General features: G+C 46.4%; 1 long non-coding RNA gene across 1 annotated transcript; it reads right to left on the bottom strand.

Moving 5' to 3' along the window:
- Positions 1–8,459: 8,459 nt before the first annotated feature.
- Gm45723 lies at positions 8,460–10,463 on the bottom strand. The gene is made up of 2 exons (XR_001778762.1): positions 10,173–10,463; positions 8,460–8,710 (listed from the first exon to the last, which is right to left on the bottom strand). It is a non-coding gene; the product is annotated as a predicted gene 45723 (long non-coding RNA).
- Between the last annotated feature and the right edge of the window lie 5,506 nt (positions 10,464–15,969).

Below are 15,969 nucleotides of genomic sequence, written 5' to 3'. Positions count from 1 at the left end.
TTGGCCGAGGCCGGACGGCGGACGGAGACATTGGCCAATCGGGGGGTAGAACGGCGGGGGAGGGGCGAGGTGGCTTTCTCAGGCCGGAGGCCAAGTGCAGCCAAAGGTCCCCGGAACCCGGTAGCCCCGGGGCACCTGACTCGCCCTCTTGGCTTGCATCCTTACACCTGTTCTGAGAGTCACCGCCTCAGTCCCTTTCCCCACTACGCACGCGCTTCTCTTGATCTGAGAGCTTGACATCTCAGCTCTTCCCGGGACCGTGCTATGCACGCAGCCTCCTGTGCTAGGGTTCGGATCTAGCGTAGGTGAGGAGCTGAGAAATTTAAGGTTGCATGCTGGACTAGGTCTCCTAGGAATGGGGATGGCTCATTTGATAAAGTGATTGAGAACTTGAGTTCATATCCAGAACCCATGGGAAAACGCTTGTAGTCCTAGCTCAGGGAGGTGGACAAGAGCCAGCCAGTCCAGATAACAAGGTAAGTCTAGGTCAGCCAGAGACCCTATCTCCAAACCAACCAAACAAAAAGTATGCGGGTAGCGCCATCACTCGAGGTGTCTTCTGGCTTCCAGAACCACACATGTACATACGTGCACCCCCACACGTGTGTACAAGGAAATGTATATGCACATGTACACACCAAGCATGTAATTCTCAGAGTAATTCTCTGACTTGACATTTTGACCCTGTCCCGACCCGCGGACAGTAGAACAGGGTCTCTCCCAACAGACCCTCCCTAGGTACTCTCTGGCTCATGTCAAGAATCCCACCCAGACAGAACTGCTGGAGACCCAGCCCATGCCTCCTGCTGCATCCTAGAGCTTCCGTCTGGTCATGCCGGAAATGGGTATAGGAAGAATCTCTTCCCTACCAGCTTCCTTGCTGGGCCTCATTCATTCATTCATTCATTCATTCTTTCAGTGAAATGATTTTCAATTGTTTGGTGAGTTCCAGGCCCACCCTAGGCTTGCATTTGAAATAGCCCTGCTCATTCTCCTTCAGTTTACCATCTGAGGGAGGGAGTCACATTAAAATAACTGCAAAAAGGAATCAGACTGGTAGAGTAGGCTCTGTATGGATTCAGCTTGATATGATGACAGTCATCTTGGATCCAGACTGTTGTGACTGTCCTAGAGAAACCACAGTTCATTTTTTGGTGCATGGTTTCTCTTCAAACTATCGATAGACCAAATCCCAAGAATGACGTCTGGGACCTTACAACCGGATCCAGGCTCCAACCTGTACCTGGCTCTTTGATAAGAACTTAAGATGGACCACGTGCCTTCCAGCTAGGGGGAAAGTCACTTTATCCTAACTCGAGTCTGTGACTCTCTTTCTGACCCATGTGGTAGGATCCAGTTTGGCTTTGCTGTCTACCAAGACTATACATTTGAGTAAGTTCTCCAATAAACTGTACCCTTCCATTCTTCATCTGCCTCTGTCTTTAGTACCACAGCACCTCAGGCCTGCCCGTGGATGCTGGGACCTGCCCTTTTGGAAGAGTTTGCCATAGTGGGTAGGATATCCAGGAACAGCCTATCATGCGAGAGCAGACACTGGTTATGGACCATGAACAATGCAAGCCACCAGGTCTATTCTTCTAGCTCAAACACATGACTTATAACTCTCCTGCCAGCCGGGTGTGATGGCGCACACCTTTAATCCCAGCACTTGGGAGGCAGAGGCAGGTGGATTTCTGAGTTCAGGCCAGCCTGGTCTACAGAGTGGGTTCCAGGACAGCTGGGACTACACAGAGAAACCCTGTCTCGGAAAAACAAAAATACCCCCAAAACTCTCCTGCCCTGCCCTCCACTGCAGTATCCAAATGTCACCGATTTCAGCCTCTATCTGGCCCACTGCTTCTGTGGCTCCTGTCACACCTCACTAGGATCCACACAGCACTTTTTACACACTCAGGCGTGCTCCCTCGAGCCTACTCTCCACTCTTCCTGCTGAGTGTGTCCCCCCCCCCCACGTTCCTTTATGCATACACGCTGTTCACTTGTTCAGCAGCCGGGCACTCTAGTCTAACACACAGAGCTAGCTTCCAAGTTCTCTCTCTCTCTCCAGCCCATCCAGTCTGTCTGTCTGTCTGTCTGTCTGTCTCTCTCTCTCTCTCTCTCCCTTCCTTTGCATTTTGATGCCTCCAAAGCAGAAAGTGTGAGGAGCGGGTGTGGCAGCAGTCCCAAGATGGCACCCGGGGACTGCAGCTAAGTCTTATGACTTGCACCTGACTTCCTCATACACCTGAAAATAAGCCACGACCATCGTGAGAGCTGCACAGGTGCACCATGATGCTGGCAGTGGAAAAAAGTCCATATTTGGTGGAAACATGCCCCTGCCACCCTGATTGGCTGAAGTTGCGTGCCTGGTGAGGTGGCATGGCCTGCCATGAGTGGTTGGGGGCTGAGAGTATATAAGCAGACCTCCCTGGGCTCCCGGGGTCCCCGTAGCAGCATCGAGGAGTTCCTGCAATAAAGGCTGTTGAGAAGAATCCGACAGTGTTGTGTCTTCCTTGCCGGCCGCGGTGGGCGCGACAAGAGAGAATTTGACTATCAGTTTTTTTTTTAAAACAACTTTTTTTTTTTTTTAAGATTTATTTATTTATTATATGTAAGTACACTGTAGCTGTCCTCAGACACTCCAGAAGAGGGCGTCAGATCTTGTTACAGATGGTTGTGAGCCACCATGTGGTTGCTGGGATTTGAACTCTGGACCTTCGGAAGAGCAGTCGGGTGCTCTTACCCACTGAGCCATCTCACCAGCCCGACTATCAGTTTTTAAAAAGACCTTAGGGGGCTGGAGAGATGGCTCAGCAGTTAAGAGCACTGACTGCTCTTCCGAAGGTCCTGAGTTCTAATCCCAGCAACCACATGGTGACTCACAACCATCTGTAATGGGATCTGATGCCCTCTTCTGGTGCATCTGAAGACAGCTACAGTGTACTTACATATAATAAATAAATAAATCTTAAAAAAAAAAAGGAAAGTACTTTAAAACAGGGGGTGGTGCCTTCTGTTCTGCAGTCACAGTTGTCAGTAACTTACTTGAGCAGCCATGAAGAGACAAATGCACAAAGCAGTTGAGCCCTTTCTGTATTTACACACACGAAGCACCTACATGTACGTACATACGTGAACCACTTCAGCATGTGCTAGATGCGAGCCTCCTACAGTTCTTGCACATTTAATGTTACGATAACCTTTCACAGTGAGGCCTGTTATGTTGTGTTCCAATGGGATGGAGACTGGAACACAAGCCCAGAGAGAAACGGGGACTTTCCCGAGTGCTCCCAGTGGGTGAACAGATACAGTCAGAATCCCTAGACAACACTGAGACTGCAGTTTGTGTTAGAACTTGAACCAGGGCCTGCCTCACCCAGCCAGGACTTCATCTGTCCCATGGCTCTCCATGCTGAGTATTTGCTTGTATGCGAGGTTTGTATACACTGTTGAGGGAAACACAGAGAGTGTTTTAGTTAGGGTTTTACTGCTGTGAAGAGACACCATGACCATGGCAACTCTTGTATGGACAAAATTTAATTGGGGCTGGCTTACAGGTTCAGAGGTTCAGTCTATTATCAGCAAGATGGGAACATGGCAGCTTCCAGGCAGGCATGGTGCAGGAGGAGCTGAGAGTTCTACATCTTCATATGAAGACCCCTAGGAGAAGACTGGCTTCCACATGGTTAAGAGGAGGGTCTTAAAGCCCATACCCACAATGACACACTTCCTTCAACAAGGTCACACCTCCAAATAGTGCTACTCCCTGGGCCAAGCCTATTTAAACTACCACATTTCACTCCCTGTCCCCCATAGGCTTGTTCAAACACATGAGTTTATGGGGGCCATACATAGCCATAGCATAATAAAAAGAATACATTAATCCAACTTCCAAAGTTCCCACATAGTCTATAGTAGTCTCAACGATGTTAAAAGTCTAAAGTTCAAAGTTTCTTTTGAGATCCATCCAATCACTGAACTGTAATCCCCAAAGCAAGACAGGAAATCAGTGGGGCAAACTCCAAACTCTGCATCTCCACAGCTGATGTCAAAGCGGTCTTCAGATCTCCAACTCCTTTTTCATCTTTGTTGATTGCAACAAACTTCTTTCTCCTGGGCTGGCTCCACTCCCTGTGAGCAGTTTTTCTTGGTAGGTATCCCACAGCCCTGGCATCTTTAACATCTTGGGGTCTCCAAGTGAACTTCAACTTCACAGTTTCTTGTTCTAATGTCTGGGACCCACACCTGGTCTTCTGGGCTCCTCTGAAGGGCTGGCGTCACTTCTCCAGCTCTGCCCTCTGTAGCACTCTAGGCTCTGGTTGACTCCACTCCACTGCTGCTGCTCTTCTTGGGGTCTTGATCCCATGGTACTGGGTTCTGGCATCTCCAATACACTGGGGTCTTCTGCTGCAACTAGACTTCATCAGTAGCCTCTCATAGGCCCTCTTCATGGTGCCAAGCCCCAACTTCTTTGCATGACCCCTTCAGTCCTGGGCCATTAATTTCAACCAAGGCTGCACCTTCACCAATGCCCTACCCTGGGCTCTCTAACTAGACTAAATGCTCGCTGATACCTTCTAAAAGACTCTAGAAACTTTCTTGCATATTCTATAGTTTTAAAATGCTGGCATCTTTCTCTTTAACTCTGTGCATTATTAAACATTATAACCATCTGCCCTTTATTTAACTCTTTATGCTTAATTCTTACTGTTCTGTGCTAAGAACTCCACTCTCTTTCTTCCGGTTCTGTGCTCCATTAAGCACTAAAAACTTTTTCTTAAGTCTTTATTACTTGTGTTTTAATGGGTGCTAATATCTGGCAATTAACACCTACTGTTCAGCAGCAGGGAATTAAGTGAGAAGATTTGCTGGTGCTTCTTTCTCTGGTGAACCAGCCAGAAGCCTCTCTGGCTAAGCCAGTTAACTCTTTGTAAACCAGAGAGGAATGAAATGAAAAGAACTAAGATGATTTAAACAGGCAAATATGCACAGACACATACACATTCAAACATTCCTACACTCTGGCCGGACCTGACCGTCTGCCAAAATCAACTCCACAAGTATTCATACATGTTTACATATTATACACATATAGACACACGGACATATACATTTAGATGGAAGGATGGGTAGATGGGACAAACTCCCCAAGCCAAACCATCCAAACAACAACTTTCTCTTCTCTGGATTTTTTATTCCTTCTTAGACAAAAAGTTCTTTAGAAAATGACCCCAGAGATAAAATGTTACACAGAATGGGAGTTACAGAGGATGTTGCTATTAAGTCCAAAGCAGTGTTTCATTCTAATATGCTCATTATAAGTTCAAAGCAACAGTTTCCTATGGCTTTCCTTATCATAGTGCACACCTGTGGCTTCATCCTTGAACCTAAATGTTTGTCCTTGAACATGAAATTGTCCCATGCCCATTTCTCTTTTTAGTGTGGTTATGAAAGCTCATTGCATTTCTTATAATGTAGCTTTTATTTATTTATTTTGATTTTTTGAGACAGGGTCTCTCTGTGTAGCCCTGGCTGTCCTGGAACTCACTCTATAGACCAGGCTGGCCTCCAACTCAGAAATTCGCCTGCCTCTGCCTCCCAAGTGCTGGGATTAAAGGCATATGTCACCATGCCCAGCATAGCCTTTATTTATTATTCTGAGGAGTGGACACATTCTATTCTTTTATTTTTTAAAGATGTATTTATTTTATTTATATGAGTTCACTGTTGCTGTCTTCAGACACACCATCAGAGGGCATCAGAGATCCTATTGCAGATGATTGTGAGCAACCATGTGGTTGCTGGGAATTGAACTCAGGACCTCTGGAAGAGCAGTTAATGCTCCTAACCACTGAGCCATCTCGCCAGCCCGACACAGTCTATTCTTGATTCTAACTTTATTACATCTTTCTAGCAACTAAGACCATCTCTAAAAACTTTTTTCCTAAAATTATTTGAATCAAGTCAGGAATTCTATAGAACCAGCATCTATTTGTCTACATAGCATCATTACAAGATGCTACATCTTTGTCGGTCTGCAGAAATCTGCTCAAAAGTGTGGGTCATACCTAGTGAGTGTTATATATTTAATAATAATAACAACAACAACAACAGGAAAAGTGTATTAGTAGCAGGAATCTTTCCTCAGATTTAGTGTTCTCAGCTTCACCTAGGGAAGCAGATCCATCATAGATTTTAGTCCATGGTGGAACCGTCTCAGGAAGATCCCCTGCTAGTTTTTAGCTTTTCCTAGATGGCTCTTGGCACAAATAGTGCCTCTTCTTGAGTCAAGCATATTCAAACTGACGCAAACGGACACCATATCCACAACCAGCTTATTCCATGCTTTTAATACTCGTTTCTGCTACATCAGCCAGCGGATGAAGCAGGGACATGATGGGGTCAGTTGACTTACCAAGGAAAATGTGTGGGTGGGAGAAAACCCTACATTTGACCCCTGTGACCCCAAGGCTCTTTCTTTATTCTACTCTCTGAAGTGAGGCTTCTGGAGTTCTCCTCTTTCCGGAGGCCAGGGGTGAATATTGTCTTTTCCCCCCAGCTGGGTACCAATGATCCATCCAGGAAGAAGCTACTGAGACCTTACCATGGGAGAGGATATTCAACAAACCTTAGAACTGATGGAGCTAGCCAGACCCGGTGGCACAGGACAGTTAGCCAAGCTATTTGAGTAGCTGAGGCAGGAGGATCGCACAAGTCTTACTTGGGGCTCCAGAATGAGCTCAAGGCCAGCCTGGGCAATTAGTAAGACCCTGTACCCAAAGAAAGGTGAGCAATGTAGCTTGGTGGTAAAGAACCTGCCCAGTGTGTCAGAGGCTCTGGGTTCAATTTCCAGTATAGGAATGAAACACAACAATGTGAGTGTCTTAGGGTCCCATTGCTGTGAAGAGGGCATCAGATTCCATTACAGATGGCTGTTAGCCACCATGTGGTTGCTGGGAATTGAACTCAGGACCTCTGGAAGAGCACTTGGTGCTCTTAACTGCTGCACCATCTCTCCAGCCCCCGAGGCAACTCTTATAAAGGAAAACATTTAGCTGGGGCTGGCTTACAGGTTCAGAGGTTCAGTCTATCATCACCATGGAGGGGAGGTATGACAGCAGGCAGGCAGGCAGGCATGCTGGAGAAGGAGCTGAGGGTTCTACATCTGGATCTGCAGGCAGTAGGAAGAGACGGTGATATACTGCCCAGGCTCGAGCAGCTAAGACCTCCAAACTCCCCATCCCCCATAACACACTTCCTCCAAAAAGACCACACCTTCTAATGGCCATTTTTTATTCAAACCACCATGGTAGTAAAAGTACAGTGATTAGAACTGCGAGCCAACAGCTGGAGAACACAGTTGAAAGCTCAGAGAGAGACCCAGCAACATGGGGTAGTGTGAAACAATGTGTTGTTGAAAAAAGCCTTAAATAAACCACTGGCTTTGCTGAAGTGACCCCAGAGGCCGGAAGAAGGTGCCAGATCCTCCGGAACTAGGGTTAGAATGGTTGTGAGCTGGCTGGATGTGGGTGCTGGGAACTGCATTTGGGTCCTCTACAAAAGCACCAAGTGTTCTTAGCTACACTGAGCCATCTTCCCGGCCTCCCAGCTTCCTTATCTTAATAGGCAACCGCATAACCAACTGCTTCTGGCAGAAAAAGGACTAAGATCCTGGAGCTGTGGCTCAGAGGCGAAGAGCACTGACTGTGGATCCAGAGGACCCTGGTTCAAATCCCAGCTACTGCTTAAAGCCTCACAGTTGTTAAAAACTGTAGCTTTGCAGCTTGGGCTGGTGAGATGGCTCAGCAGGTAAGAACACCGACTGCTCTTCTGAAGGCCCTGAGTTCAAATTCCAGCAACCACATGGTGGCTCACAAGCACCCATAATGAGATCTGAAGCCCTCTTCTGGAGCATCTGAAGACAGCAACAGTGTACTTGTGTATAATAATAAATTGGGCTGGAGCGAGCAAGGACGGTTGACCAGAGTGAGCAGAGGTCCTAAATTCAATTCCCAACAACCAGATGAAGGCACACAACTATCTGTACAGCTATAGTGTGCACTCATATACATAAAATGAATAAATAAATCTTTAAAAAAAGAAAAGAAAAAGGACTAAGAAGACCTTTTGCCACCAGTAACTTTTCCTTTGATTTTCAAAACATCCAACAACTTTCAAAAGCAGCCCCTCCCTGCTTCCCCCCCCTCCACCCCTGCACTCTCCTATGTAGAACCCTGAGGCAAGATGGTCTCTGCTGATGACAGCCAGCATCTTCTTTGGTTTTCTTCCTTTTCCTATACCAGCTTGTCCTTGAGCCACTGATTTCTAGAAGGAGGGTTTGTTACTGTCATTAGGAAACGGAATTCGATGTTGCTGGCAGTGTAGCCTGAGGAGACCTTACAGCCCCTGGGGTCCTTAACATCCACCATAGAGAAGAAGTTCAGATCCAGTCTTAGGGAAGCAGTTAGCAAGTTTATTGATGAAGAGGAGCACTTGAGAAGAGCCCTCTCAAAGCACGGAGGAGTAGCCCTTGAAGCAAGCCCTTTCAATGCACGAAAGTGGTTCAGCTACAGCTCTGCACGAAACTAGGGGCTGAGTTTAGATGTCAGGGAAGCTATGAGCAGGTACAATCCTGTTCCGTATCCACAGAGTTCTGTCCTTGAAGACGAGCCTCTAGGGGCAGGATGCAAGCTTGCCGCTGGAGAGGAAACTGTGGGAGAGAAAGAACACTCACTCCAAGGTTCTTGCTTCAGTGGGGTCCTGAGGAAGCTGGTGTGAAGGCCCGGGTCACTAGCCCTCACAGCATTCTTGTGAAACTTCTGAAGTTTCTCAGAAGTGGGAGGAGGAGCTATAGTTCTTTTCACTGATGGTCTAATCAGTTATGTTGAAATTTCTGGGTATGGACCACAGGGAGACAGAAATTATAACCAGGGCGGGTAGGGCCCTTAAGTAGCTATCCTGTCTCCAGTTCATGGTTACAGAAGTCTTGCACGTAATTGGAAGAAATTATCTGTGTTTCATGGGAGAAAAGGCAGAACTGGATGCCATCCTTGGACCGGACACATTAGAACAGAGATGCCTGAGACTTTCAGTGATTTAAATCGAAGTAAACATGGAGGGCTGTGTGTGAGTGAGAAACTCAACCCTGCAGGCCACACAGGAGGTGGTGTACGCCTTTAATCCCAGCACTCAGTAGGCAGAGGCAGGTAGATTTCTGAATTTGAGGTCAGAGTGGTCTACAGAGGAAGTTCCAGGATGGCCAGGGCTACAGAGTAACCCTGTCTTGAAAAAAACCAACCCCTCCTACATAAATACTTTTCCAAACAAAACTTCATTGTTAAAACAAACAGAGTTTTCTCAGCATCTGTGACATGTCTAGAACTGATTTCCTGGCATATAGAAGGTGATAAAGCCTAAGAGAAAGGACTCCACACAATAGGAAAATGGGGAAAGGAGGTGGCCAGAACATTCTTTTTTTGTTTCATTTTGTTTTTTGTTTTTTCCAGACAGGGTTTCTCTGTGTAGCCCTGGCTGTCCTGGAACTTGCTCTGTAGACCAGGCTGGCCTCAAACTTAGAAATCCACCTGCCTCTGCCTCCCAAGTGCTGGGATTAAAAGCATGCGCCACCACCGCCCAAACATTCTTAAAAGAACAAATAAGAATGGCACTTAAAAAGCATAAGAACTGGGCACCTATCTTTCAGTCTTCCCCAGGTTATACACTCTAGGCCTCCTTGAGACCTTGAAGTTGCGTGCAGTTGTGGCAGAATCGTATAGAACTGGTTGGGAGGAATGTCTGGATACTCAGATGAGGGTCTCACGACCCTCCTGCCGACCCCTCCCCCCTTCTGTGAGGAATTGTTAGTGGTCAGCAAGCCCAGTTGTGATGACCCTTTGCAAGTGGACACAGCTGGTGTCATGAAGATGGCAGCAGGGCTTAGGCGGTGACATCATGTGACACATACATCTGTTAAACGACAACAATAACAATGGTAACAATAAAACCAAAGCGCCATTCTGGCCTATTCTCACGTGTATGCGAGTTTAAGAGCTAGCTAGTAAGAGATCGTTACTTGATACTTATTTGTAGCAAAATCCGCAAGCTCCAGCAGAGGGGGCTATTGTTACATGAAAAGAAAACTCGGCCTGAAAAAGGCTATCCATGGTGCGTACCCATCCTTGATCAGGGAGTTGAAGATGCTGCTCCAGGGAAGGCTGTCACCTGGAGAGAGGGCTCCACCCTGCAGATTGCATATCTCAGATAGGTGACAAGGCCCTTGGAGAGCACATCCGGGGATTCACACACTGATGAGGTCAGAGCCCTGAAGGCCCAACCATGTCCCACAGTTCATCAGCGGGCAGCCAAGCCTCCAACCTTCCGGCCTTTGTGTTTGATATTCAAACTGAAACACTGTGTCAGACTTAGTCAAGACCCTGAGTGCTGGGCTGAACTTAGATCCTTGTCTTAGTACCTAAAAAAAAAAAAAAAAAGGAGTTTAAAGATTGTTCTAGTTTTGTTTCTGTTGCCTCGATGAAGTACAGTGACAGAAATGCTACCACTAGGTAAACACAGGGCTTATTTTTAGCTCCTGGTGCTGGTGTTCTGGTTTCAGCTCATCACAGCATCCAGGGCTTGAGACAGCTCCCCAGCATCCACAGACAGGAGCAGAGAGAGAAGTGCTTGCTTGCTTGTGCTCAGCTTGATCTCTCTAGTCAGGACACTGTACCTAGGGAATGGTGCCACCCATAGTTGCCTTGGTCTTCCTACATCAACCAACAATAAAGCTAACTAACTCCTACTTCTGACTTGCCCACAAGGCCAATCGAATATAGAGCGTCCCTCATTTAGGCTTTCTTCCCAAGTGATTCTAGCTTATATGTATAGAAACGGATGCTATGACTGCTCTATGGTATGGTAAGGCTTTTATTGTAGATATAAGGGGGAAGGGAGAGGGGGAGGAGGAAGGAGGGGGAAAGAGGGGGGAGGAGGGAGAGGGTAAGGGAGAGGGAGGGGAGAAGAGGAGGAGAGGGAGAGGAGAGGGAGAGGGGAGGGAGAGAGGGAGAGAGGAGTGGGGACCAAGGGGGAGGGAGAGAGAGCAAGTGAGCTGCAATGGACATAGCTGAAATGGCAGGGCTGTAAGGAGAATGGGTAGTTCTGGAGACCTGGAGAAAGTTTAGGGGAGGGGAGGAGGTTGCCTGGTTTTGTTCCCATCCAGGGAGTTGGAAAAACATAGAAGCACAGTAAAGCTTCATCACCAAGATCTTGTGCTCCAAGGGTCTTGCGGGGTGTGTGTGTGTGTGTGTGTGTGTGTGTGTGTGTGTATTATTTTGCACATGGCCCACCAAACCCTCTTGTTGGTTGTCTTTGTTTCTTTGTTTGTTTGTTTGGTTCGTGTCCATGGTCAGGTTTGGCACTCCTGAGGAAGCCTGGAATGGGGCCCTGTTCTTTCTTGCTAGAATGCTAGCATGGACTTTGAAAACAGTAACAGCTACTTGTGACACAGAGGGAGCCTAGGGGCCAGCATCCACTTTGGTATGGAAATAGACACCACAGGTAGCCAGTTGTTTCTTCTGTCAGTGATAAGAGAAATAGCTCCTTTTGGTAGAGGGGAAGTGGCTTCACAGGTCCCTGAGGAATACTGGCTTCTGCCTAACCACTGTGGTCCAGGGCAAGCCTATTTCTGGGTATCTGGACTGCCTCTGGAATTTGGGGAAATGGAGTTTCCTTTAGACCTGACAGTAGTCTGCTGTCGGTTAAAGGGAGCACTCAGGAGGCAGAGACTGGGCAGAGCTCAGTGAGTTTGAAGACTCACAGATATAGTTAAAAACTATAGATTGAGATACAGGGCAGCCAAGGCTATACAATAGATACCCTGTCTTAAAAACACCAAAATTAAAAATAATAAATAAATGTTTTTTAGTTTGTGTGCATGGGTATTTTGCTTATGAAATGACACAGGCAGCCTGCGTCTGCGCTCTCTCACAGAAGTGTGTCACCACCCCCTCCTGCTCTTTCCTGCAGCATGCACAAGTCTTCCTTTCCCCTCCCTGGCCATTCAGAGGGGACCTGGTCTGGCACCGGAATATCGGGAATATCACTATCCCTGTTTCCATAGAGGCACCCTCCAATGGCTGGAGTTAAGTACCAGTTGTAAGCTACCATGTGGTTCAGGTGCTGGGACTTGAACCTCGGTCCTCTGCAAGAGCAACTAGTAGTCCTAACTATTGAGCCATCTCTGCAGCTCTGTGCTGTTTAGTTCTAACCATCACCACTGACTGTTGGGAAGAGTCTTAGTGAGGAATTACCTGAATCTAGATTATCATACCTACAGGCATGCATGCCTATGAGGGATAATTTTAATTGTTCATTGAGGTAGGCAGACCCAGCCTACTGTGGGCAGCACCATCCTGTAGGCAGTACAAATAAATAGTAAAAGGGAGAGAAACCTAACTTAGAACTAGCAAGGATCCATGCATTTATTTATTCCCTCTGCTTTTAAAATTTAACTTAATTTATTTTTTCTTTTAAACAGGGTCCCTCTGATCCTGGCTGTCTTGGAACTCACTTTGTAGACCAGGCTGACCTTGAACTCACAGAAATCCACTTGCCTCTGCCTCCTGAGTGCTGGGATTGAAGGTGTGTGCACCATGCCTGGCCTTACTCTCTCTGCTTTTGTCATGACTTCCCTGCAGTGATGGGCTGTAGCCTGGAATTGTAAGCAAAATAAACCATTTCCTCCCTGGGCTGCTCTTTTGTTAGCATTTGTCATAGCAACAGACATTTGCAGATAACATGATCACACACACAAACACACACACATACGTATACATATACACACACATAATACACTGACTCAACAAAAATTGCTATGATTAACAAATACAATGAAATTTCAGTATATGAGTCAATATACAAAAAAGTGCCATTCCTTTATATAGACAGTGAACTTTCCAGAAAGGAAATTAAGAAAATAGTCCCATTTACAACTGCAACAAAAGAATAAAATTCTTAGGAATAAATTTGACTAAAGAGGTATAAATCTTGCATGATAAGAATTGGAAAATGCCGATGAAGGGCCTAGATAAACGGAGAGATGTCATGTGTATGTGGATTGGACTTAATACTGTTAAAATTCCCATAAGCCCCAAAGTGATTCACGGATCAGTGTAATCTGTACCGAAGCCCCAAAGACATTCTTTGTAGGAATAAAGGAGCCCTAAAATTTATATGGAAATAAAATACCACGAGAAGCCAAAGCAATTTTGAATAACTAAAACCAGAATTGAAAGAACTGTAATTCATTATTCCAAAATTTCACAGTTGAGGCCAGTGAGAAGGCTCAGTGGCTAAAGGCACTTGCTGTGAAAGCCTAGAGACCTGAGTTCAATACCGGGGACCCACATAAAGGTGGAAGGGGAGAAGTGATAGCTGTCCTCTGATCCCCATACGTCTCCACTGCATTTGTGCCTTCCCCATCCCATAATAAAGAGCTTCAGTAAGTATACACTACAACACGGACACTGAAAAAGACACAGCGACCAATGGAACAGCCTAGAGAAAGGCCAGACTACAGTCTCTTTAAAAAGTGAAGTTGAGGGCTAGAGAGTTAGCTCAGCGGTTAAGAGCACTGGTGGCTTTTCCAGAGGTCCTGAGTTCAATTCCCAGCAACCACATGGTGGCTCACATCTGTAATGGGATCTGATGCCCTCTTCTGGTGTGTCTGAAGAGAGTGACAGTATACTCACATACATAAAATAAATAAACAAATCTTTTTTAAAAAAGAAAGAAAAAGTGATGTTGAGAAAACTTGATATCCACACAGATGGGCCCTTATCTCACAAAAACCAATTAAAGATGGATTGAAAACTTAAGTTAGACCCAACAAAAAGACAAGGGAAACACTCTTGGCAGTGGTGTGTGTGTTTACCAAAAAAATATAGACGATAGACAAAAATAAGTAAGACTACACCACATGAATGCAGGCTTGTGAGGCTAGCTACTTGGATCATTGTGGTCGATGGTGCCCTCTTCTGGCCTCAGAAGGTACTTTGGAGCTGAAGTTAAAGTGCTCCTTAGCTGTCTTGTGGGTGCAGGGAGTTGAGCTCTGGTCCTCTGAAAGAGCAGCTAGTGCCTGTGCTTTTAACTGCTGAGCCATCTCTGGCCCCACGTGCTAGGCTTTTTGTTTTGCTTTGTTTGTTCGAGACAGGGTTTCTTTGTGTAGCCCTGGCAGTCCTGGAACTCACTCTGTAGACCAGGCTGGCCCTGAACTCATGGAGATCTGCCTGCCTCTGCCTCTTGAGTGCTGTATGTGCTGAATTTTAAACAATGCTTTCCCTGTAAGGGGCCATGTTGATTCACTCCTTGTCCTTTGCCTTTCAGTTTATGCTTAGAAAGAAAGAAAAAAATGTTATTTTTTTGAGAATCTCCATGGGGCACAAAGCTATTGTCCTGTTTTTTCTATTAACATCTCTCAGTAGCTTCACCTCTTTAGTGCATATTATTGAAGGTCCCTTTTCTGTAAGATGGTTACGGAGGAATCTTGTCTTGGTTAGGTGATCTAATCCCATTAATTAAACAACTTGCCTTTCATCCAGAGCACACAGGCAGGCGTGCGCGCGCGCGCGCGCGCGCACACACACACACAAACACACAAACACACACACACACACACACACACACACACACACACACATACTTTGGAGTTTCTTATTCTAGTCTACCACTAGCTAACTTGGGCAACCTTTCCGTGAGTCTATTCTTATTAAAAAGATAATGCACTACTGAGACTGCATATTCACTTAGATCGCTTCCACTTAATGGCTCACAAAGTGGGTCTTTTGCATATTTCTCTCCTGAAACAAAATCTAGCAAATACCATTAGCTGTGATATGTTTTCTTATGCAAGAAAGAAAAGGCCCAGCTCGCTCACAGGGTTGTGTAGAAAACGCCCACACACTGTGGATCTCCCGCTCGGACTTTTCCAGGCATTTGAGGCTTTTTCTCTCTCCCACTGGCAAGGCTGGCAAGAAAACACATTTTTTTACTTTCACCCCTTTTCTACATTCTTCACCCAGCTTTCCCTACAGGATGCTCGGGCATTCCCCCCAGCAACACCAACCTCTTTTGCTTTCACTAAGAAGTTCTAGAGGTTTCCTTACATTTTCTACCAGTTGCAGTAGAGCCCTCTGTAAAGCGCCAGTGTTTATACAACGCTGAAAGGCCGCAGTGGCTCTGACATCATGCTCTGATCACACCAGCACTGCAGCTCACTGGCTAACACATCCTGACACAATGCTGGTTGACCTGGGGGGTGAAGGTGTGACTGCTCAGCTTCTGCATCGAATTTGGTGAGATCGCGTCTTTACCTGTGGCACGTGGAGTTCTTTGTTTCTGCTTTTGTGGTCTGAACGAGAAATGCCCTTTCCTTATAAACTCGTATAATTATACACATGGTCCCCAGTGGCTGGCACAGTTCGGGGGAGGTTATGGAACCTTTAGAAGGTGGAGCCTTACCAGAGGAAGTATGTCACTGAAAGCGAGCTTTGAGGATTTATAGGCTTATCTATCTCCTTCCCCCCTCCCTCTCTCCTTCCCTCCCCTTCCTGTACCAGGATGAAACTGGGATCAGCCAGCTTCTTGCCCCAGCCATGCCTTTCCTGCCTAGTGCTGTCCTTCCCATCATGTTGGACTCCAGACCTCAGAGACTGCATGCTAAAATTAACTTTATCTGTGTAGCCCAACCTGTCCTGGAACTTCTCTGTAGACCACGCTGGCCTTGAACTCAGAGATCCGCCTGCCTCTAACCTCCCAAGTTCTGCCTGACCACTCTTTCTTTCTCCAGTAGCTTTTTGGTCACGGAGTTTTAACACAGTAACAGCCGAGTAACCAATACAACAGCTCACAACAATCTGAACCAGAGATGAGCAGGTGACTCAGGCTCGGTCAATCGGACTACCCCTCCTGGCCCCA

Source organism: Mus musculus, chromosome 8 (assembly GCF_000001635.26).
Source record: "Mus musculus strain C57BL/6J chromosome 8, GRCm38.p6 C57BL/6J".
Taxonomy (NCBI): Eukaryota; Metazoa; Chordata; class Mammalia; order Rodentia; family Muridae; genus Mus; species Mus musculus.
This window is presented reverse-complemented; position numbering and strand designations above follow the sequence as displayed.